Raw genomic sequence first — 25765 nt, 5'->3', positions numbered from 1 at the left:
TCTCTCTCTCATTTCCCCAAGCCTCCAATGTTCTACAGAAGGTATCCGTCTTTCACAGGATTGGCCAGTATGCCAAATTTTATATAGGTTGCCTCACTTACATGTAATAATATTGTAAATAATTTACCAGTATCTGGTAGACACTTCAACATAGCTTCACATCTTCAAAATGTTACAAACTCTCTTTTTGCCTCTCTTAACTGCCAAGGACAAACAAAATAGATAGTTTGACTAGCAATATTTATTTATTTAATTTAGACAGATTGAATAGTTATATTGTTTTGGTATTGGTAACTGTCTAAAGAAAATCAGATATTGTGACTGTCCTAAAATTTAGATACATATTATTATAATAACAAAAAATATATAATAATTATATACATACATTTATTATAACAACAAATTATAATTTAATAGAATTCAAGACAATATTTTATAATATAATAATTAGATTTATATAAATGATTAATATACAGTTACAATATTAGCTATAGCTGTAACATTTTTATAAAGGGAAAGGGTGTCCTGAGTGGGTTGCTATGGTGTTGCTACGTTCTTGATATCCACTTGTTTAGTCTGATGTCACGTACCACCGTTTCCAGGTCCAAACACTGATGGTTTGCTATAAAACTATCAAAACAAATGATGGATAAATCTCTATTATGAAATCCTTATGAGCCAGCCGTTCATTTTACAATTATAAAAATACTGATGTCACAGATTCCTTAAGACTGTAATGTACAGCGCTGCTGCTATGCATTTTTCCCACAATCAGCGTCGGCGTTCAACTGGGCGCCTAGAGTTGAAAAATGCTCATCTTTGGGTTGAACACTATGCCTGCACCGTTGGGTTTAAGCCGCGTAAATGTGCCTCAGTGGACACAGCCCCTTAAGTCTCTATAATATTTTGGTTTCTACAAAACTATATAGCTTTTTACCTTTTTTAATGTGCTGCCTTGGAATAATCGTGCCTCATACCACACGTTTGTTCACTTACATAGCTTAAACACACTTGCTGAAATTTAATACGTGGGTTCAGGGGTTTGTTCAAATCCCATACCAATAAAAGTGGGTAACAGCAACAGTGATGCTTGCCTCAGCAAGCTAAAGCTAATTACACTACAAAACCTGAATAATGCACACACCTCGAATAAAATGCAAACAGTGCCATCACAGAGGTTCAGATGTCTGATTATACTTCATCTTTGTGTAATTGTAGTATAGTCGATGTATTCTGAGGTTTATCGTTGGAGCTAATTGTGTGTTGAACATCTGTGCTGATTTGCAAGTAACAGACACGTGTCAAGCCATCTGCTACCCAACACACTAATGAGACTAAAAGACACACACATACACACACACTGCTATCCTATTGTGGGGTGTATTAAAACTATATTTTATGCACCGGTCCCCAGGCAGCAATTCAACCATCTTTGTGGCTATCTAGCCATACAGAGTTATTTGATATGTAAAAGGAAAATCATCCCTTATGCTCTAAAATCACTTTTCAGCCATTTACGTGGCATATAAGAGCCTTGTAAACCGCTCTGATACAGACTGATCGCGGGTCAGTGTCCCCTTTCCTGTCCATTAACGGCAGAAAATAGAGTCGTATCAACGTCAATAGGAAATGTTTACAGCAAGCGGCACCCATGAGAAATATCCACGTATAGAAACGTGCATTCGGTGACTCGCCCCGCTCACTGAGCTCGCATTAGCTCACTGAATCATTTACCGCCATGTTCTCTGCCTAACAGGGTCCGGTCGCATGCATAATGCACGAGCCGAGAGCAGCTCGGCCCAGAAAGACAGAATAATCGCAGCGTGTGAAACAGACTCCATCATCACACCCTCAATTCAGCAAGCGGCAGCGTGCAATATCAGTATCTCTACTTGTTTTGGTTTTTCTTGCTTTTGCGAAGTTCTGATTTAAGCACGTTTCTACAGCCTAGGGTTGTTCCAATGGACGATACTATCGTGTATCGACGATTTTCAGACCTATCGGCAACAGCTGATTTCCAATATGATAGCTGGCGGTTTGCCAGCGCTTTTCTTTATGCAAGGGAGCTTGCAATGCATGCGGCTTAGACCTTTCCTCGCACAAGAGAGTTTATAATGTGCAGGCGTTGAGTTTTCAGCACACGAGAGAGCTTGTGATGCGTGCAGCTCTGGCTTTTCCTCGCAGAAATTGCAATGCGCGTGAGGGTTTAAAACCAGCGCACAAGTTGCACCCGTTTGGAAATCAGGTAATAACAGTGATGCGGGCATCGATGACGCATTTGGATGAATGATATTGACTTAGAGAAAGTTAACTTTATCTCGTTTAAAAGGTTGCGGTGGTAAGTAACAATGTTGCCAACTGCACTGAACTTAAACTCTGATAGAGTGCTTATTGCAGTCACACATGAGCATTTTTTTGACAGTTTCTTCAGTTTTTGTCCACAAACCAGCTTGTCATAGATAAATGTGTAATTGCCCCACCCCTCGATACTATTGTGTATCGGCGATCCCAATGGCTGGCGATAGAACGATCTGACAATTGCGAATATCGACCAACACTACACTGTAAAACCAAATCCTCAAAATATTAGAATATTAGATAGGTAAAACAGATTAAGTAATGTAAACTTAAATTCATAAAAAAGTTATACTTACTTATAGTATAGTATAGTAACTATATAGTAACCATAGTTCCTGAAACACAATTTTACTTTTATGTAAAGTATAACAATTATTTTTTTACGACTAAAATATGATTTGCTCCTTGTTCTATTTACTTAATTTAAACATGTTAATTCAACACAGTTGGTCGAGAAGGATTTCCAATTCCCAGCATGCTTTGTGTCGGATTGCATTAGGAGAGTATATTTGAAAGAATAGTAATGTTCGATGTGGTTTTTAGTAAAGTTAAAGATTTGTTAGTGTTTAATGCACACCTATCCTAGATATTTAGAAGAGTTTGACATATTTTTCAGTTTTGTGGCAATGTTTAGGAGAGTGGTACATGTGCTTAGGCTGGGGAGGTTAAAGCATGGTTTTGCATCATTCAATGAGCATTAACTGTACTAATAATTAGCCAGTACTAAGATGTCTCTCACCTTAGTTGCTCATTGTATTTTGATTTACATGCAGTAAGTCTGTAGTGAACTTATGTATGTCAACAAAAAGTACCAATAAGACTAATAAATATCGAGTTCAGTTAACATAAAATTACAGGCAAAATTTGGTAATTTCAACTTAATTCATTTAAGTAAATTTGAGTCAGAAAAGTAAGAAATATTTAACGAGTTTGCACAATTGCATTAAGGAAAGTAATCAAATTAGTTTTTACAGTGTACTACAGCCTTCTATGCATGTTGACGTCCGAAAAAAATGTAGTTGTTTGATAAAGGTAATAGCAGTCATGTGTAACAGTACAGTTTAACATCACTAAAGAAGCACTTGTAGTTCTTTGAAAGCTTTCTTAATTACTGTTATGTGACTGAATTCACTTTTATGTATCAGGATAGTTCAGTTTGACTCCCGTTTGGCATTCACACCCTGTTCTTTTGCTCTTTTTCCTTTTTCTTCCTCAGTAACTTCTGAGCCAAAAATGGATTTAGATTCAGAAAAATCACTCAAATGTTCTTTACCCAGCACCACTGGAGAAAACCCCAAAAAACCAAGTCCCCTCCCTTGTGCGCTGTAAACCCACTGAATAGAAAAATGGATTTGGGATTGCCAAAACACAGTAACAATGCCTCAGTTAGGGCCATTATAAGGGTCTTATTATAAATTCCAGACACGAGCTTGCTGTAATACACCTTCCACATGCCTCCAGCAAGTGGATCCATTTAGAAAAGTTAGAGAAGAAAAGCACAGTGGGTCCTGCTGGTAACTCTGTGTGTGCGTGCGTCCCCACAACAAAAACTAAATCTGTAAATCAACAACATCCAAAAGACACAACAAATATTTTCTTATTTAAAATATAAGATAAAATGCAGATTGTGTGAGGGTCAGGATTAGGGATACGGCAAAGAAATAGAATTTGTTTAGAAGTCAATGGAAAGTTCTCATAATGAAAGAGAAACAAAGCCAAGAAAGGCTTTAGAAGGACTTTCGGGGTTGAGGGAATCAGTTTTCCATGGATTAGATGTTGCTACGCACCACTGCTTTAGATTATTACTCTTGTCTAAAGGCAGCTCTGATTCCACCCTCAGGAGCTCAGCTTGCTGCGCTACTAATGACATTCCCACCATCACCTCCTGCCTCTCCCTCATGGATAAAGATGCTCCGCCATCATCTATTATTCCTGCTATTTTTCTTGGTGTGCCGGTGTTTGTCTTACCTGTTTACAATAACAAGCTTACTAACCTCACAACGACGGCGCTCCTGGGAAAAATCTCACCACGCCTTTTCGTGTCTGAGATTCTTCAGTTAGCAATTATTGTTTTAATATGGTCCTACAGCACACTGAAACCAGTTTTGTGAAAGATTGTGAATAGAAAACAAATATATATTTCTGTCTCCCTGGTGATGAAAATACGATCGGAGATCAACCTTCTCAGGTGCGAAATGCAGATGCACTCAGAAACTGTAACGTGCATGATTCGTGTGAATTTAAATGGTGTGAAATTAATTTAACCATGAATCCGTTCAATTATAATTTTTTGGGAAGAATAATGAATCATAAAAATAGCACGTGGTCATGATTGACTTCCATTGTCTGGACACAGCACACAAGACATTTCTTAAAAAAAATCTTGTTTTGTGTTCGACAGATTAGAGTTATAATGATTTTAAATAGGGATGCAAGATAAATTATCGGTCATATCGGTATCGGTAGATAAAAAAAGTTATGCCAATATATTAAAGCCGATAAATCTTAAATAATTTCCTCTGGTTGACCTAATTCATATGCACTCTGCTCGCAGTTAAATGCAGTATAGTACTAACTTTCTGTCGTGATTTACTTACTGCTATTTTCAAAACATTACAAAACAGATAAAGTATTTATGAATGTGTAAATTATGGGAACAAAAGCATATAGTTTAAACCAGACTGCTGTATGAATGCTTTATGTCTTGAGACCTCTTAGACATGTGGCTATTGAGAAAACTTCTCTGGAAGAACATCTATAATTTCTTTATTAAATATACAAGAAAAGTTTGAAGGTTAAAGAATCGTTAACTAGTGTAAAGTACGCTTAGTATATGATTGTCACAGAGGGAAAGAGAACAAATCGGTTATCAACTTTCAATGTTAAAGAATTATCGGTTATCGATATCGGCCAAAATTTACATATCGGTACAGCCCTAATGACGTGAAGGAAAATCATTTATGAACTATCCCCTTTCAGCAGAACATATGTATTAAATCAAATGTTTGTGAATATAGTGTCCACATTAGCAAAAATAAAAACTAATGACTTTTTTTAAATGAATAAAAAACTGAAAAAATAGCTACAGTACATATAACTAGTTTTATAACTAGCTTCATATAAAAACAATAAAAGGTAATGGTGTGTCCTTATTTAAGTAGCTACAGTAAGTGTGTTTGTGTGGGAGAAAGAGAGCTTTCTTGAAACCATAAAGCAATTAAATAGTCTTTTGAATGGCTTAAATGAGTTTGTTTATACTCAATTGTGTGCAGGGCCAACTGCAGAACATTTCACAAACATAATAACAACACACGCTATCTCCATTCGCGCTTCTCATCCATCTCAATATTTCTCTCCTTGCATTTGACGTTCGCAGTACCTCAGGATAACACAACGTCAAGTCATATTCAACAATAAACGAGATTAATTAATAAATTCTTAGACAAAAAATGTACGAACGCTGACAGAAATAGAATGATATTTCCCGCTCTCCCCTTCTGCCAAGTTTCTTCCCCCCTTTTTAGACGTGACTGGAGTATGAAGTACGCCGCACAGCAAGAGATGGATGCAAAACATTCTTGTCTTTAAAAACTAATGCTTTGCCTCAGAAAGGGGAAGCAGAAACCTAATGAGAAAGATTGACTTCCTGCGTGTCTGCCTTGTTACGACGCCGCCTCGAGATTCACAAGAACTCACAAGCTCTTGTAGACACTTAATTACTCACTCCACTTGATTACCTACAATCACAATTACAAGCATAATTTACAGCCTGTTTAAACACAGCAAAGCATGAGACTACAAGGAGGAGATGAGGAGGGGGTAATGTAAGTATTAACAAGACCTAAGAAGACAGTCATATTAGAGGAAATAAAGTTATTAATTCCTATTCAAAGACGAAAAAGAGAGATTTCAACCAAATTTTTACCCAAGTTAGACTCGTTGAGGCTTAAGGTAAATGAGCTTGATTCAGTCAAGCATGCGAGACACAAGTCTTGCTTAGTTACAAGATCTACAAATTGGATACGCTTCTCTGAAATGGCTGCGAGAGAAAATCAATGTTATGATACTAGAAATTATTCATGACAGTTATTTATGTAGCTACATATGCTTTCAAATACAATAGCTATCATTTTACTGCATAGTTCAAAACATTGACCTCTTAGGTGGATGTGCGGCATCTATGGCACACCTTGAAGTCAAAACTTGAAGGTTGTTTAACACCCTTATACACTATATAAACAAATGTATTGGAACGCCCCCTTCTAATGAACAGATTTGACCACTTAGGCCATTTTCGTGAGCACAAATCTTAATGCGATAGCATCGGTTTTTATATTTACAGATTGTGCCCTTTTCTGAATTAATGATTGATTCAGTCTAGTGTGGATAAACTTGAGTGGGCCCAGACATGAACCCAGCTGAATCACCCAAACCCATCAATTACTTGTACACAGTACAATTACTTGTAGTTTCTGAAATACATAAACATGTTTACAGTATTACATCTTTCCACTGATCCATGTGCAGAACAACCAAGGCAGACTTCAAATCTTGCCATGGTATGTATAATGTTATACAGTCAGATTTTGCCCCCCAATCGAATGCCATAGTAGGATTTTTTTCTTCTTCTGTTGAACACAAATGAAAACATTTTGAGAATGAAGGACAGCAAACAGTTCTGGGGAACTTTTGACTACCATTGTATTTTTTCCTATTATGATAGTCATTGGGGGCCAAAATATTTCTGGCAATAAGCATTCTTCCAAATGTCTTCCTCTTAATCAGAACAAAGAAATTTATACAGATTTGGAACAACTCAACTGTGAAAAAAATATGACATAATTTTCATTTTTGGGTAAAAATAAAAAAGTATTCTTTTAACTAACGTTTTTATAGTTAGCCATATTTTGTTATTGATAAAACACACTATTTCTAATAATGCAAATATATTTCTGGGAATCATCTAGCCACCCCGCCCCTGTGAACTTGCAATGCCCCGGAGGGTCATGACCCCTACTTTGGGAACCCAAGCTGTAGAACCCACACCACCAACAACAACACACATTCTCTTTATTACATACACTGTATATGAGAGAAAACTACCCAAAATAAAAGAAAAAAAAGATATGAGGTGGATAATGAGCTTTGATCTTTATGGATTTATATGCTGGGCCACATTGGTCTACTTTATGTTGGTTTGATGTTGTTGAAGAGCGTGATCATGTTGTTTTACAACAAATCTGTCTTAAAGTTGGACACTTTTTTTGGCCACTACTGTATTTGTGTCATGTTATGAAATACGTTTTGACACATCAAATGATACATAAAATCAAGTTTCAAGTGTGTGTCTTTCTGGCCTAATCGAAGTGCACATGTGGTCATGGTTTGAGACAGGAGAAATGTGAAAGATGAAGAGCATATCGAGCTGATTTAATAACCAAAGCTTTTCTGCTTATCGCTCAACCAACAACTCCACTACCCTCCCACAGGGCAAATACCTTCCCACAATGCAACATAATGACTATAAATAATAACCACTGTGTCACAGGCGTTCAGATAAAGCAGAACAGGACTGAAAATGAATATCCTCCGAATCAGCAATTACTTTTTCCTGCGAAACGCGAGGAGTAACAGATTTCTAATTTATTACGTACCTTTTATGTTGAGGTGAGAGTCTGTCATCACTTTTAAATACAAGCACGCCTTCAACGGCAGAAAGGCTCAGGTCTTTCTGCTGAGTCAGGGCTGGTGCCCTGCAGGCCACTGTAGCAGAGCTGTATTCATTACCTCCCGCTCCCCTGAGACTTCAGCTTTATTAGACAACGACAGACGGGTGGAGCGCCGCTTGAATCAAACGGAAATGTTGAGGAGAGGCTGCTTTATTATCAGGAAAAGCGCAGAGGAAGACGGAGTGGTCCGTAATAAAAACAAAGCTTTAATCCGTTGCACATCAGTTTCCTAATGGAATTTATATCTGAGAGAGAGACGGAGAGAGAGAGGACGAGAGCGAGAGAATCAGGTTTCTTCTGTGAGTGAAATCTACAGTTGTTTCAAAACGGGTCATACATTTTTTATTATAATACTGTTTTCGCAGCGACTGAAGTCACTATTTTATTTTTGTAACTATTTTTCACCCCTCCACTTCAATTAAATGTCAGCGGCTCACTTCTAATGTTGTCATCCTTCTAAAAGTACACTTTCTCACATTTTGCTCTTATCATTAGTCGGCCAACATGTATCTGAATACAGAATAGACATGTTGATGTGTAAATGTGGGCGAGAGAGCAAGAGAGCACGGCAGTGGGAGGCAGGAGTCACATAAAAAACATCAAACTGCTGCCCACGATTCTTCGAGCTCTGTCTCATCCATAAGTTCTCTCTGTTTCTCTGAAGCTCTCCCTCTGTTGCTTGTTAACATTAAACAACTCTCAAAGTGAACTTCTGGATTGTTACTACAGTCAAGCATGAGAAAGATCTTGAAATTAGAACTGCACACAACAAGAAACTTTAACCCTGTGTCTGAAATCACGTTCGGTAACATTACTGAATTTTATTAGACTATTATTTCTTGGGCAAAAAAACAATACAGTATGTTTTGTGTGCACTCGCTGTAAAAAATCTGATTTCAAAACATTCTTTGAACAATCAAGCAATGTTAACAAAGATGTTTTACTAGGTGTTTGTTTATTATTTTGCATTTATTGAATAAGATTAGAATGAAGATTAGCCTTTGTTAGCTGACAAAGATTTTGCTGTCTAGACAAAGAATAGACTATGCACAATCGTTTCTACGTTTTTCCTTAGTCTGCCAAGTCACATCCGCCGCATAGGGAAAAATGACAATTTCACTCAAGATGCACATAGGATTACGTCAACAAAGTGAGTCAAATTTTTCAAACACTACATCACATCATACACAACGACCAAAAAGGGGAAAGGCTTCAGGCTATCCGTTTTAAGATACATCCACAGATATGTAAAAAAAACGAAGTTAACTTTTGCACTTCCTTGAGGCTTGGTGAAAGAGGCACTCAACAACGCTGAGCTGTAGTGCTGTCACTTCGCTGAACGTTTTCTTAGTAAATGTATCCTTATTACTTGGTGACAAAAAACATCCTATGAGCGGAAGTGGCTTATCCGGCTGAGATTTTAGCAGACACGCATAGTGTTGATTTTACCTATACAAGGGTTTTGAAAGTTCCCTGCATGCATTATGGCAAGATAAGTTCGGTGGTAAGTATTATTTTAAGAGATTTTTCATCGAATATAATAAAATATAACAATTTAATGACTAGAGATATAAATATATATGTACATAAAATATATATTTATATCTAAAAAGTATTAAAAATCTGAATTGCATGAATCAACAAAGTTAAGTTGGCTGAACGTTAAAACAGTTGTCGAGATTACTTAAAAATTGGAGTGCTTCAGGTTGCCTTATTTATTTATATATTATTCAGGACACATCCATCATGTTTTCATTGTCACGTGACCAGTATGTTTACCTACCAATGACGTATTAACAACCACTGCAAAAACAATTTCAAAAACTATTAATTTGACTTATTTTGAAATAATTAAATCATATTTAAGTGTCTGTATCACAACTGTTATCCACCCATCTCACAACAGTATTCAGTTTTTGGAAGCAGGGTTTGTCTCTAAATGGATGCATGGTTTGAAAAAAAAATTTAGGTTTGGAGATTTTTATATATTACCACATTGTTGTACAATAAACTCTTTTACCACAAAGAAATTGTGATTCCTCATGATACAGTATGAGGCATTCTGCTGAGTTGGCTGACAGTAATGAAGTGAATGGTGATATATGGCTGCATGACGGAGGTGTATGCATGCATGTAGCGAATAAAGAGAATAAATGATGGTGTGGATTCCCACCTGCTACTCATCTAATGAGTTCTCCTATGCCTGCATGTTCATGCCTGTTTTCATCTCTAAAAGACCACAGTCATTACCACAATAATACCCACAGCACAGAGAGACAGAGGACAACTCAAAGACTAAGTGAGCGGAAAAAATGAACAATCTACTTGCTCATCGCCTGAAGAGATGAGGCTCCGAGTTGAGGGACTGCTGTCATCTATCTGTATAGGTGAGAGAGGGCATCAGGCACACTTTTCAAATGACAGCGGTGTACCGTGACGAATGGTCACCACAGGGGAACAAGACACAGATTCACTGTGTAAACCTTTGCCGTCTCTGTTAATTCTAGCTTTCCATACTTGCTCTTACCGAAGGCTGGAGAGACTATAAGTGACTGCTGCGTTCCAGTCAACATGAAATTTGAATTATTCTAACCTCCTACCTAGAAATAAAATATCATTCGAGAAAGGGAAGAAAACTCCATCGAAACTTCTGATTCATGTCGATTTTAACACCGCAAAACACGTTCTACTCGACATAATCACAGTCGGCTAGACGGAGCTGAAAGTAGTGTGAAAAACTTTTTCACAAACCACATATGGTCTTTTAAACTGTGAGCTGAAAAAAAAGAACATCACCCAGAGGTAAAGGTTTCATTTCTCATCCTAGCATTGCGTTAAAAGAAACCATCCTTGACTTTGATGGAGGGGCTTCCGTTCTGTAGCGCCGCAGTTTCACAGTCCGGCAGGCAGGAGCCTTCAGGTGGCTCAGAGATCAATAGCAGCTCTAAGGCCACTCTGGATCAACCACACCTGAGACTGAATCACAGGAACACTCACTCTGGTTCTGATCAATACCATGCATCAAACTGTATTCATCATTGATCAGTCCCTGCACTGGCTTTGTCATCTCCGACAACTCTTCTTGGAGCCTGAATATCATTTTGCAGGGTCTAATTTAACAGGCACTTTACACGAATAGTTTACAAAATAGGCCCTGCTTTTACTGTACGTCTTAAAGGCATAGTTCACCCCAAATAAAAATTCATCATTTATTTATCCTCTTATTCAAAACCTGTATGTGACTCTTTCTTCTGTGGAAGATAAAACGTCCTCATTTTGTAAGTCGCTTTGGATAAAAGCGTTTGGTAAATGACTTAATGATATAAGAAGATACAGTATTTTGAGAAATGAATCAGTGGTTTGTGCATACACTGGAAGTCAATGGGGTTCAATGTTGGACAGGGTAGCAAATTCAAATTAAATTAAGCAATTACACAGTACAAGTTAGCTAGCTAAGGACCAAATGTTATAACAGTTTGCCATTATGAACAATAATATCCAAGTTATAAAAATATTTAAAGTAGAGATGCATAGATAGTACATTTTCTTACTGATACCGACAGCCGATTATTCACAGTGATATCTGCCGATACCGATTCTGAAGATTACATTTATATTTCTTAACTTTCTTTTTGTTATTAATTCATACGATTATTAATATTGAATATCAAACTAGTGATGTTTCTCTGTTTTCTATAAACAGATCACAACTCATTGCATTTTCCAGTCCTCTTTTGATTGAGAGGATACTAATACCGATATATCGGTGCATCGCTAATTAAAATATAAGAAATATTTGTCCTGGCGTTCACGTCGGACTTTCACAAATCCTTTAAAGTATTAAAGTGTACTACGTATATTTCAAGTGCCAGCAAGCATTTGCTAATTTGCTGACATGAGAAAATGAAATAGAAATAGCACAAGGAGTTCGATAAGATGTGCTTTATTCTCTCTCTCTCTTTAACCCAGAGATACAATCACAAAAGTTTTTAATTAGCCGGAGTTGACACAAAAGAAAAGCCGTGCAAATTTCTTTATCTCAGAGAGCAGGTCTGGTACCTCATTACTGGTCTTACATCAGAAACATTCAGGATGTAGTCCATTTTAAAAGGATTATTTTATTGCATTATTTGCTATTATTTGATTCAGACTGGCTGGCTGGATTTCTTTTTTTATAACTGTCCTATTAAGAAATTCCTGGTTAACTATTGTACAATCATACAATCATATCAATTTCAACAGTGAAAAGTTCAACAGCATTTTTCAAATCTAGTGTGTCTACCCTTTTAATTCATTCTTAAGGCCCACAATGTTGGTTAATGATGTCGCAAAGGCTCCAAGCCATGTGTTTGTTGTGTTTGAAACCTCATCTGGACGGAAGCCTAAGGCAGATGTCACTCATCACTAATATCTTAATGGAAAATGCCCTGTTGTGCTCAAATGAACCACAAAAAGGTCAAATTATCTTAGATGTTTTATAATTTAAATGCATTTAAAAAATTTAAATGCACAAATTTACATAATCCTGAAACAAGACCTTGAGCTACAAACTCCTCAAAACTTTTCTCAGCGGAATAAGGTTATTTTCTTATTGCCTGCTCATTTATTTGTTTTGGGGCGATTTTTTTTACTGAATTGCAGATAAATTAACCTAATTACTGATGATTTCTGTCGTCCTGAGAAGCACTTCTGCCAGCCATCCATTATGGTGCTTTTCCATTGCATAGTAAGGTATGGCTCACTTTTAGGGGGTTTTCCACTGTGTACACTACCTAGTACCTGATACTCTCCTTTTCAGTACCACCTTGGTTGAGGTTCCAAGTGCACCATACCGATAACAAAAAGTGACGTGTTTAAACACAGATCACTGATTGGTCAGAGAATCTTCATTACCAGAGTCATCTGAACACGAGAATACACATTTTAATATGTCATATTGGAAGTTCATTACATGCTTTGTGACATGATATGGCGATTGACACCCCTAACACATTAACTTACCCTCGTGCACTGTTGTCGATTTAATCACAACAAACAACATGGGGGTAGGACCTACATTGTGTACTGGTGGTATTTAGAACAGATATACAGTGGAGATGCTGGACTCCTGACAGATTGATAATGTCGTGGTAACGGAGGTCACGGTCAGGAGTTTAGAGTTAAAGGTCAAGTTGATAAATCCAAAAGGTTTAGTCCCTTAGCAACCCCTGGAGCATAAATATGAAATGTAGGGTTTTGTAGTTATGGGTAGATAAGTCTAATGAAAACAGTCAATTATATTTTATATTTTTCAAGTTGATTGTTTAGTTTTAAATAAATAAATGATATTCTGCATAAACAATAGCTGCAATTTTGTTTCTTTTTTCAAGAATCACCTTGCATAAAAAATTCATAGCTATATTTTTCTACAACATTTAGCAACTTTTTAAAAGTGACATAAAAATCGTTGCATTTATCTTCTCTGTCTCGCTCACTAGCTGTGTCACATTTTGAAGGCTGCCACCTCTAGAAGTTGCATTTGTCGGCTGCATACTGTATGTCATCAATCTGTTTTTCAGAAAAGCAGTAATTACATTTCAAAGGAAGAAAGAGATTACAGTAATTAATCCTCATGAGGAATAAATGTCAATTTTATAATTGTTGCTTTTCTAAAAGTACACAAATGTACTGTTCACTCGAGACACGACACGCCGGTCACACATCAGCACCAGAATACCTGCAAGCTCTGTGATGTCATTAACCGTGAGCAACCTCAAAAAACATGGCAGGGTATGACTTTGTATGCAAATGTACACCATTTTATTTGTTTTTTATTGTTATTTTTCATTTACATTTAGGCGTTTTTGACCCAACATCTTATCATATGACTTCAAACTGAATACTGAACTATTTCTTTATTTTTCATAAACGTGTCATCTGAGTCAGATTGGCCAAAAGCAGATTACATGTCAGCGCGTGCTGACCTCATACGTGCTCAGACTTCTAGTCCTACTCTCGGTTTACGCAAAGCATCTTACCATGTAATATACAGGTATTGTTACAAGTCCACATACAATTAAGTGTCAGTACCGATTTATTGGTATTTGGTCACATTAACGAATGACCTCCTACCAGGAATTTACCAGTAAAACCTGTAGTGGGCTTTTCCAGCGTTATGGAAGTGACATTTTGCGTTATGGACGTGACACAAAAATGCTCAGAGAATGAACTTGTTACGATTATATTTAACCATCTGTTAATATTTTACTGAACCCTTCTTGATTTTTTAAAGGGAAATAAACATGTGTTATGGATGTGTCAAAAAAAGATACCCAATGAATGGAGAAGGGATAAGTCTTTATAGAACATAAAATAGTTACTTTATATTCATTTTCATTTCTCCATTTATGAGGAATATGTAGTGTTATGGATGTGACACTCCTAAAAACGGCACTTACCTGACTATGAAACATTTTCAGGGAATTGCCCTAGTGTCAAAAGGCCTCACAAAACCAATTTGAGAACCCCCTATGTTGGATCACATTTCAAGAACATTTTCCAGTACATAGCTAAGACATTTTCACTTAAATATGGACACAAATCTTGGTTGCGAATCCACATGTTCAGTTTTAAACATCTTTATTTTCTTATACCTACTCTGCCCAAGCACACATCATTCCTGCTGAAGCAGACTGCTCGGATTTTTAATTATATATGAACCTTGATCTGATTCATTAAGAGGATCAGATTAATTAAGAAAGTTCATACACTCCATCACTCATTTATTCTCTGAAGTATCTACCTCCATCCCATCAGTAATATCTTGTCCAATCACAGCTCAGTACGCACAACCTGCAACCTGCTCACCTGTCTGTAACTTACAAATTTTCCTCTTAACCCAAATGGCCTTCTGTCGAATTCACATAACAAAGCTCTGCTTGTCTGGATTTATGTGTGTGAAATACAGCTCAACCCCCACCTCACAAGCACACACGTACACACACACACACACACACACACACACACAAACCCTGTGCTGGGATGCCTGTGTAATCCATCAGAATGTGACATGATAAAAGAAATTCAGAAGCTCAGGCTTATTTATTGTTAATTTATTAAGGACAGAGACCTGAATGACCCTCCTTTTGTAAACCCGCTCACAAACTCTACAGCTGAACAGATTTTTCTACCAAAAGTTACAAATTGCATCTTTAATTGTTTCAATACAAAGTTTTTGTTTTTTTTGGCCTGAAATAATTCTCCTCCTTGGATCCACCTGGCTGCATGCCTTCACATTTCTTCAGATGGGATGTTACTGATGGAGGGATCTCTCAACTCTGAAAATATCTCTCGCTGAGATCCCAAGGGTAGATGCAATTCCTGGTGGACAGAGTGAAAAAGAGCTCCATATTTCTCTCTCCTCCACACTCTCTGACTGATATAATGGCCTTAACTACTGCCAAAAATACTATACTCACTACCACAGCCTGAGGGAGGCTTCCTCTCTCTCTCTCTCTCTCTCTCTCTCTCTCACAAACACACACACCGATACACACCTGCTGTCGGGGCTCAAAGGATTCAAGTGGATTGTTTACAAAAACCCAGTCGCTGTGGGGTTCTGAAAAGCCTTCGTAATTTAAAATGAATCACCCAGACAGTTTAGAAAAGAGAAAAAGAATGAGAGACAGACACAAAGACTTGCTAGTAAGTTGTGCAGGGGGCTAAAATAAAACTTGTCAGAGCAAAAAATGTTAGAGCAATTAAGATTTCAACAGTTCACCCCACATAAAACCATTACGGTTAGTAAACAATAAAATATGAAATAATAAATTAGAACAAGCATAAAAAAATAAATAGGCATAAGTCTACAGTATGAGTTTGTTAGGATAGCCGGGAAGTAGGGGTGCTGGGGGGCTGCTGCAGCACCCCCTGGCGTCGAGCGAAAGAAAACTAATACAGTGTCAAAAATAAATAAATAAAAATGTTTTATCAAAACAGAAATAAAATACATTCTATTAATGTCTATTCGCTTAAATTCATAAAAAACACGAATGAGTTCAATGTAAAAGGTAAGCCACATGATGTCGGCATACATTCGTGAAGGTCGAGTGTCACGAGCAGTCTTGTTGTCCAAATGGTGTCTTAGTCAATTCATACCACAAACTGATGTAGATTTGTGGGGGTGTGGCTAAATGAGGCATTTCAGGCAGGTCTGGATGAGCATTTGCTTTCAAATAGAATGAAAATTTTAATTTTTCCAATTTTACGTGTCTAATACATGCAAGGGCAATGTATAACACACCAAATACAGAGAAAAACACTTATTCACGCCAAATGACCCTTTTAATTTCCTCATGCGGAGAAAAGAGAAAAGCCAAGTTTGGGTTTTAAATGCAGGTCAGCAGTAAGACAATGTATTTCTTTATTTGAGATTTTGGCTGAGAGGTATACAGTTCATATGCTTAATTTGAAAAAACACTTTGAGCATTTCCTCAAAGGTAAAAATGATGAATAAATAAAAAAACATGTGATTTTATTCTAAAAATGCCTAAAAATTCCTCTGTAACAGTGGCGGCTGCTGATCTTTTAAAGAGGGGAAGCTCATTTTCGGCCTAAATCATAAAAATTGTCCATATATTTATATGTAAATTCTGCCCTACGTTTCTTTTCAAGAAAATGCTCGAAAATGCCCATTATAAAATGCCCATTATATGGTCAAATGCTATTGACCATATAATTCTGCCCTACGTTTCTTTTCAAGAAAATGCTCTGTAACCCTGTCGTACCAACTAGGCGTCTTTTCCAGTGACTTTAATTAATGAACAAACGATCTAATATATATATATATATTTAACTCAACAGGAGGAAATGTGGAAATTCCATTCCATTCCATTTTCTACCGCTTTCCGAACTACCTCGGGTCACGGGGAGCCTGCGCCTATCTCAGGAGTCATCGGGCATCAAGGCAGGATACACCCTGGATGGAGTGCCAACCCATCGCAGGGCACACACACTCACTCATTCACTCACGCACTCACACCCTACGGACGATTTTCCAGAGATGCCAATCAACCTACCATGCATGTCTTTGGACCAGGGGAGGAAACCGGAGTACCTGGAGGAAACCCCCGAGGCACGGGGAGAACATGCAAACTCCACACACACAGGTCGGAAGCGGGAATCGAACCCCCAACCCTGGAGGTGTGAGGCGAACGTGCTAACCACTAAGCCATCGTGCCCCCCTAATGTGGAAATTATGTTAAACTAAAACAATGAATGTGGTGTGAAATTGTGTGAAATATACGATGAAGGTTGCAGCAGTTTGTCTTTCGACTACACATGCAAAATCCGCGATGGGACTGAGTTGGAAATGGAGACACAGAGTGATACGCGTCATAATCTGAAGACCACGCTCACACCAACCGTCTCTTTGCATTGCGAGAATCTGCCGCCTCCTTGTCATTTATGATTTATAACAAAAAAAATAACAATGTCTAAAAGCTGATATGTGACAATGTGTATAGCAAACGAGCTAAAAAACGTAAAAAAATACGTTTTTATAAGCTGTCGACCCCAAAAAACGAGCGTTTTAGGACATAAAAGTGGATTAAAAAGAGATGACAGACCCTCCTTTCATCACGAAGACGCTCGGAGTCCGGGCCAGCCCACTCCTCCATTCATCCCAGAGACGCTGAGCGTCCGTGGGCGGGACATAATCGCAGCATTATCCAATGACCGTCTTGTTTCTAAGCACTGAACTGTTTAAAGCAGCCCCATTGAAGTCAATGGACGCTGGGCTTCAACAGAGTAATGCATTTTTACGCTACGGGAATGAATGCATGTACATACATATATTTGACCATTCATTTTTTGACAATTATAGGGGAAGCTGAGCTTCCCTTGCAGTCTTAAAGAAATCGCGTCTGCTCTGTAACTATAAATAGCTTTAAATACAGCAAAAGCGTAGAAGTCTATAGTATGTCCTCTTTTAGAAAGGTACCGTACGAACGTGCGTGTGAGATGCGATGAGCTGACCAGCTCTGAACTCTTAGTGATCTGCTCCATCCCCCATCACCCCCGCCTCTGGTCACAGGGCTGTGCCGTTGCTGTGGAGACAGGCTGTGTGTATGATGGATGGTTGGTTTCCTCCCATGCTGCCCCTGCACGATGCTGTTACTATGATAAATGGTACCCTAGGTAACAAATCTCTCACGGCAGCGGACCACAGAAAAATACAAACAGCACCGCGGGACGGGTCGCGGCCTCTCCTCTCGCATACTCATATATACAGGAAATTGCATGCACGCATGTACATACCTGCAGTGCAGAACTCAATCTAAATAAAGTCCACTGCTTTGTCCACACACAGAGACCTTAAAAGCTATATTAATCATAGAGGCAATGTTTTTTTGGTTTGAATATGTATTGTACCCTACTGCCACTGTAAATACAAGCCTCACAAAAACCTGTTGGCATGTTTACAACTTTTCCAGACGTTCATATATTATCAAAAGGACGACATTGTTACTATATATTTGTAAACTGACAACATCAGTCGTAAAACAAGACATTTTATGCATTTGTTCATGTTTGAGGGGATACTGTAGCTGTCCACTATAAGTGACCTATGAAAGGGATCAAAACTTGGTCCTCCACTCATACACACACACATATACTAAGTGGCAGTTTTTAGAAATTAAAAATCATAAACGTCTTCATTAAAGCAAACCAAGTCTAAAGTTCTTCTCGAACACTCGCACGTTCATACCACATCTTGCCTCCACCAATACTTTTGCTGACAGGCAGGAGCACAAACTCAAAGCGGTCCTATTTCTAAGGAAATTTTCTCCAAAAATAACCTTTAGAAATAGAATGATGGATTAGCTCTGCCTCTCTGTTGGGATATTACCGATTACACATACATTATTTTTGTTGAAGGCCAGATCCGCCGTGCATGTGCGCAATTATAGCGAAGAATGACCTTATTAGAAAACTAGAGTCCACCTGCCAATCACATCCCCGTTGGATATGATTGACAGCTCAAACTTACACCTACAGACACTTTACAGACATTAAAGACACTCAGTACATCTGCTGTGGGGGCGGATTTACAGATAAAGTAAAAGACTGTCATTATAACTTTTTTTATGTCAGAAACAGAAGTTGCTGTATTTTTTTAACGTTAAAGTATTTTTGATTTGAGAGGACAGTGTTTGTACAAAACATTCACAAGCAGCTATTAATATCCAATATGAACATATGTCTCGTAGCAAGTTTTAAAGGACACCACCTTCGAGTTATTCCAAATCTCTAGGCCAATATATTTCTTTGTTCTGATAGAAAGATATTTGGAAGAATGCTTATAACCAGACAGATTTTGTCCCCCATTGACTCCCATAGTATGAAAAATTACTTTATCTTTTTTTGTTCTGTTGAACACGAAAGAAGATATTTTGAAAAATGTAGGACAGCGTACAGTTCTGGGGAAAATAAGCAACAAGTCAATGAACGCATTTAAGTTTTTAGATCGAATTACATGAATGATGTTATCACATAAATCAGACAATGCATCAGCAATTTATAATGTAGCACTTGAGCGGTCTTTGAAGTGAAATCCCTAGACCACTAAGTCTGAGACAGTTGAGACCATCGCTCACGAGTACTACAACACTACCCGCCACATTTACAGGCCAACCAAAACTTGGATCATGCACAAAACAAACCATCAACAGGTTGTCTCCACCGCTTCTGTAAAAATATATTTCGACACACTTAAGTTATATTAAGTTGTGAATTTAGTTTTAGCTTATTTTTTTAACTAGACCAAATAAAGACGTCTCATAAACGATTGACCCAAACTATGTTTGTGACTGAAAACAGAATTGGGTTATAATAAAGCTGTAAACTTTATAACCCTGCAAGCCAGCACAGAACTGGGACTTAGAAAGGTTACGGTGGAAAACAAAACGAAACAAAACAAAACAGAGTGATAGGCAGATTGAACCTGATGTTCCATTAGCAAAGCCTGCTGGGAAATCAGTATGCCTGCTTTCTGGAGCATATCTCATCCCAAGAGAGCGTAAGTAAGAGTGTGTGTGCGAAGGAGAAAGTGAGGCCGAAACAGAAAGAAACCTTGAGAGACAAAACAGACCATGTCTTTTTCTCACACATTCTCTCTGTCCTACGCTCCTCTAACCTCAGATGTCTTTTTTTACTCCTCTTCATATTCTCAGACATCACACACACACACACACACAATGTACTGTTCAAGGTTTGGCCTCTCTTGACTGCAACTGTGGACAGCTGGAAATATTGAAACCATATGCATGTTATGTGAGTGTGTGGGTGTGTATGAGACAGAAAGAGAGAGATCTTTATAAGAAGATTCTTTGGGGAATAGGTTCTCATCTTTTCTTTGGGTGGGTGTAGGAGGTAGAGTGTGGAATGTGTGGGACGAATAAACAGAATTGATCTGAACGAGCGCAGAAAGGCTTCGACCGTAGGTGACAGTTCACAACCTCCAGGTCATGCAAAGACAGAAAACTAACTTGCAAGCATTCAGACTGTAATAGATACAGTTTAGACAGTGGATACCAACAAAAAATGTATATCCAATTACAATAAAATCGAAATTATACGACAAAATGCATATTTTCACCTGCTGCCAAATAGGGAATACCAAAAAATCTCATTTGCCTCAGCATTGCATTTTTCTCAAGAAATTATTAACCAAAACAAAAAATTCTTTACTCTTTAAAGGGACAGTTCAACCCCCCCCAAAAATGGTGTGAACTGGTGGCCAAGAACCGTTTGGTTACAAGCATTCTTCCAAATATAGATTCTCTATATCTGTTCATTACTACAAACAGATGTATACAGATTTGGATTAATGCTTTAAGAAATATATATAATTTAGATAATCGACATTTAGTAGAGAAGTCAACATTTTGGCATGTGTGATTGTCTGTGTTCCATTCACATTCATGTGTGCCATTCTTTGTCAAGGTATTGTTTTTGTCTACGAGGCTGAAATAATGAAGCATTTGTGATTTTTCAGTGAGAGTTGAACTGGCATACAAAAGTTCACCCCAAGTGTTTGTGTGTGTGTGTGTAGCAGAGCCCCCGACAGTGCCACAACCCTCTGTCCTATTTTAACTCTCCTTATTTTCTTATATATATTTTTTGTCAATTTTGTGTTTTGAGTATCGGCCGATTCCTACTCTGCAGTCTTCGATTCCTACTCTCTTATTACACACACACAAACACACAAACAAAATGATGCATCATGGTATTGACATGTTCTTGGACATTGTGTCAAGTTAATACACCATGCATTTAACCGCATGATTATTTGTTTAAATCTTACGATTTTCATGATTATTTAAACTTAATATAATACAGTCGTGGCCAGAAGTAAAACTGACATCTTCATTATTTTATAAATATATAATAATTTATAATAATAATTTGTAAAACATGAATCCATTTGTGATTTTGTTATGGTTTTAGGCAGTTTAATATCACGCCATGAGCGTATATATTAGCCTTTTTTTATATTTTCCTATGGCATCTGATCCAGAAACGTATATGACCTTCCATATAAATGGTGGTGCGTGACCTCAGGCTTAACAAATGGATAGGCAAATTCATCGCATGCACACACCTGGCCCAAAGTAACTTCCGGTCTGTGTTTGGTTATAATATAACAATTTATTTGAGATTTAATTAATATTAATAAATATTCATATTTTATTGAATATTAATTCCATTAAATGACATTTAAACTACTCAACAGGTATTTGCCGTTCTACCGTAGAAGTTAAGATTGGGCAACATAATGTTTCTTTATGTCTTTAAGCAGATAGTGTTAAACACTTATTTCCCTGTACTGTGCATGAATTAAAAAAAATATTAATTTTTGGTATGTCTCCCTGTAGCTCTAATGCCAGCTTGCACACAAGTTTGTGCAAAACTTGCTGATCCATGTAATCCAGCATGATTTGAAAATGTTGAGAATTTACATTGGATTATGCAAATTGCTTTCTGTGTGCTTCAACGGAAACAAACTTTATTTGTTTTCATCCGTTCACAATCCTAAAACTTTATAGGCCCAATTGGGGAGAAATGACAGATTTTCAATGTAGTGTCAAGGTCTTTGCACATACAGTCTGAAATTTTTGTATACGTTTTTTTGTATTTGGCGCTCATTTGTACGGTGTCTCTGAATTGTCAAAACGCCTCTCAAAATGCTTGCTACGGATGTGAAAAACGCAGGATTTTTCAACGACAGGCGAAAATATCGAAAGCTGTGTATAAATGTGATTGACACAACATGAGCTCGTATTTGTTTTTTAACGTGCAGAAATTTTGGACTCAAATTTAGGACTCAATGTGCAATGGCCTTTAGTCTTTTGGACGCCACTGTATATTGTACTGCACCACCATAAAAAAAAAATACATATTAAAACCAAAGTTCTTTATCAAAATGACACAAAATTACCCTAAACAATTTTTTTTTTATATGTATGAATCAACATGTGTCCAACACAGCAGGACATAATTTAGCAATAAGACAATTTTACACAAAGGACACTCACCTGCCAGTTCCTTCGGTCTCCCGGCACCAGACTCCGTCAGTCGAGTTATTTATGATTTAATGTTCCGCCTTGTTCTGCAAAACAAATTAAACAGGGACAAACGTCACATCTTTCATCCAAAGCCGTTTAAAACCAATTCAAATGCCCATTATATTCGTCTTGTGTTAGTCATTTCTCTCCCATTTTTCCAAGTCATTTTTTTTCCCGTCGCTAAATGGCAACAATTAATTTCTCTATTCAGAGCTCAAAACTCATTCGTCCCCAAAGACATGTTAACAAAAGACAAGCTATAGGCCACATTTTATTCCCAGTCAAAAGACTTTTGTGCGCGTCTTTCTCGTTTTTTCTCTCTCTCTTACCATCCCCTCCTATTCTCTGTGTCTGAACGGCGGTCTGACCGGAATACTGATGTCATGGATTTGTGCAGTGCATTTGGACACGCAGAATGACTTTCTGGCCTCTATTTTCCCCACCTCACTGCCAGATCCTACTGCCTTCGGGGGCGCTGAGAGAAAGCAGGGCCCAATTACCAGAGCAAGGGGCTTAAAGAAGACCACGGCACGCACACTTGCGCAAAACAGAGCGAGACGGGTTTATTCAGATGAGTTGGGCAGAAACTAGACTCTGCAATCAAGTGGAGGGCTTACAGGCACCTTAGTGAGGGAGGCTAAGTTATTAAGCTTGATGGCTAATGACAGTGTGGGAACAGCCATAGGAATGTATAAGGAGAAAAGGAGGGCGGGACGAGGAGGAGAAGAGATATCCGATCGAAAAGGATCGGCGCTCCATCATTCACTCTGATTAAGATGTCAAGCTGTCAATCCTGAGGATTAATCTGAGGGGGGTTCATGCATATTCATGGTGGTCTTCAGGGTGGGAGGTGTGTAAGTGAAAAACTGAAGGAGGAGAAGTAATTAGCTGGCCACCCGAGACAAAAGTGGGGTTGAAACGTTGTTCTTTTTAACAAGAGGAAGGTAGTAATAAAGAAGTTACGCGAATACTAGCTTATCATATATTCAGAAGGCTGGATTTTTAGTTGTGCTGATCTCTCATCTCATTTCTTGAGTTTGTCACTCTCTTCTGTATCTAACTAGACTTTTACAATTTCTAAAGAGGATGCTGGGGTGCTGCTGTGCAATTGCTGAGGTTGTTAGCACATTTCTGAGGTTGCTAGAGCGCCGTGGGTGATTGCTAGGGGTTTGCTTACTGGCCCAAGTCGAAAGATTGTATCCAGTTATTATATGCTTGTGCCTAGACAGCTCAGGTCCCTCCTTTTATGTAAATCTAGGAGATTGATTTTAATTTTTAGGGTAAAAATCAAAGGTTAGAACGCTCATAAATGCAATAGGCCATTTCATCGGAAGCGTGCGCAGGTACTTGCGAATTTGAGTATCTAATAATATCACTATTTGCATTAAATTAAATTAAAATATTGTTAATATTAATTTGTATTATTATTTTAATGATTGTATTAAATACACAATTTGCTTAATTTTGTTTGAATGTTCATTTTATTAAATACACAATTTGTTGAATGGGTCCTGCAGTTTTGTTGCATTTAAAGAGGTCATATGGCGCGAACACGTGGTTTTCTGTGTCTTGGGTGTGTTATAAGTTGCCCATGCATGTATTAGACACCTTAAATCATGTATACACACTGCATTACATCTAAAACAAACTAAAATATTAGTTTTAGCCCTGTCATATGACCCCCTTAAAGAAACCTTTTGGTACATTGACATCTAGCAGTTGGGCTTGATATCGCAGTCTAAATTTAAAATATTGGATAGACAAGTTTAGACAAGTAACAGTTCTTCTCGGTTTCTTTTGCTGGTTATCAGAAACAATTTACATGCTCTCTGTTTGTGAATGTGTACCGGAAGTAAAGTGCAGTGGCCCATCCCATTCCATTCCATTCCATTCCATTTTCTACCGCTTATCCGAACTACCTCGGGTCACGGGGAGCCTGCGCCTATCTCAGGAGTCATCGGGCATCAAGGCAGGATACACCCTGGATGGAGTGCCAACCCATCGCAGGGCACACACACTCACTCATTCACTCACACACTCACACCCTACGGACAATTTTTTCCAGATATGCCAATCAACCTACCATGCATGTCTTTGGACCAGGGGAGGAAACCGGAGTTCCCGGAGGAAACCCCCGAGGCACGGGGAGAACATGCAAACTCCACACACACAAGTCGGAAGCGGGAATCAAACCCCCAACCCTGGAGGTGTGAGGCGAACGTGCTAACCACTAAGCCACCGTGCCCCCCTTAAATGACAAAATTAACTCTCATTTTCACCTGTATGATCAAAAAGTACACTGTTAACATCGATGACAGCTTTAATTTGACAAATGACTACGGTATAAACTGGATAATCCCTAGTTGGCCGTGCATAAAAGGGTTTTAATGCACAACGTGGACGCCAAGAACCACCCGACGCGAAGCAGTTGCCTCCGCAAAGTGCATTAAAACCCTTTAATGCACGGCCAGCTATGGATTATCCAGTTTATACCATAGTCATAGCCAGTTTATACCATTTGCCAAGTTAAAGCTGTCATTGATGTTTACAGTATTTTTTTGATCAGACAGGTGAAAATGAGAGTTATCTTTATCAGTTAATTTCAAACATTGATCAAACTGACCGGAACTGCCTGAGCATTAAACGGTTATAATGCACACCTTCCAGCCAACCAGAATCGAGTATTCAAACAGACTATGGTTTAACAAAGTTATTCCTAATTGTTTATATCAATAAGCTATTGTTCCTACAAAGAATTGATAGGAAATCAGTAAGTGTCTTTATAAGAGGTTACTTTCTCTGCAGCAATGAAGCACATTAAGGTGACATTGACAGGAAGCTCACTTTCAGGCGTCATTCAACTTCCTGCCTCCAGCTATGAGTCTACCCTGATCTTCTCTTTCTCTCTTTCTTTCTCTCTCTCTTTCTCTCTCTCTCTCTCTCTCTCTCTCTGTGTCTGCAACCCAATCACCATCTCCCCCTGTCCTCTAAACCCCTCACTTATGTCATCTTTTATTTCTTCTCAATCCTCGGTTACGATGGCTCTTCATCTGCTCTCTTTCTCCCTTGCTC

General features: G+C 38.0%; 1 protein-coding gene across 5 annotated transcripts in view; it reads right to left on the bottom strand.

The window, feature by feature from the left end:
• Window positions 1–25765, bottom strand: part of sulf2b (sulfatase 2b) — a 124418-nt gene that overhangs the window by 76089 nt on the left and 22564 nt on the right. For all 5 annotated transcript variants that reach the window (XM_056732780.1, XM_056732781.1, XM_056732776.1 and 2 more), the window contains one exon: window positions 22664–22737. The gene's annotated coding sequence lies outside the window, so the exon portion shown is untranslated. The remainder of the gene's footprint in view (window positions 1–22663; window positions 22738–25765) is intronic.

The sequence above is a fragment of the Triplophysa dalaica genome, chromosome 20, assembly GCF_015846415.1.
Source record: "Triplophysa dalaica isolate WHDGS20190420 chromosome 20, ASM1584641v1, whole genome shotgun sequence".
Taxonomy (NCBI): Eukaryota; Metazoa; Chordata; class Actinopteri; order Cypriniformes; family Nemacheilidae; genus Triplophysa; species Triplophysa dalaica.
This window is presented reverse-complemented; position numbering and strand designations above follow the sequence as displayed.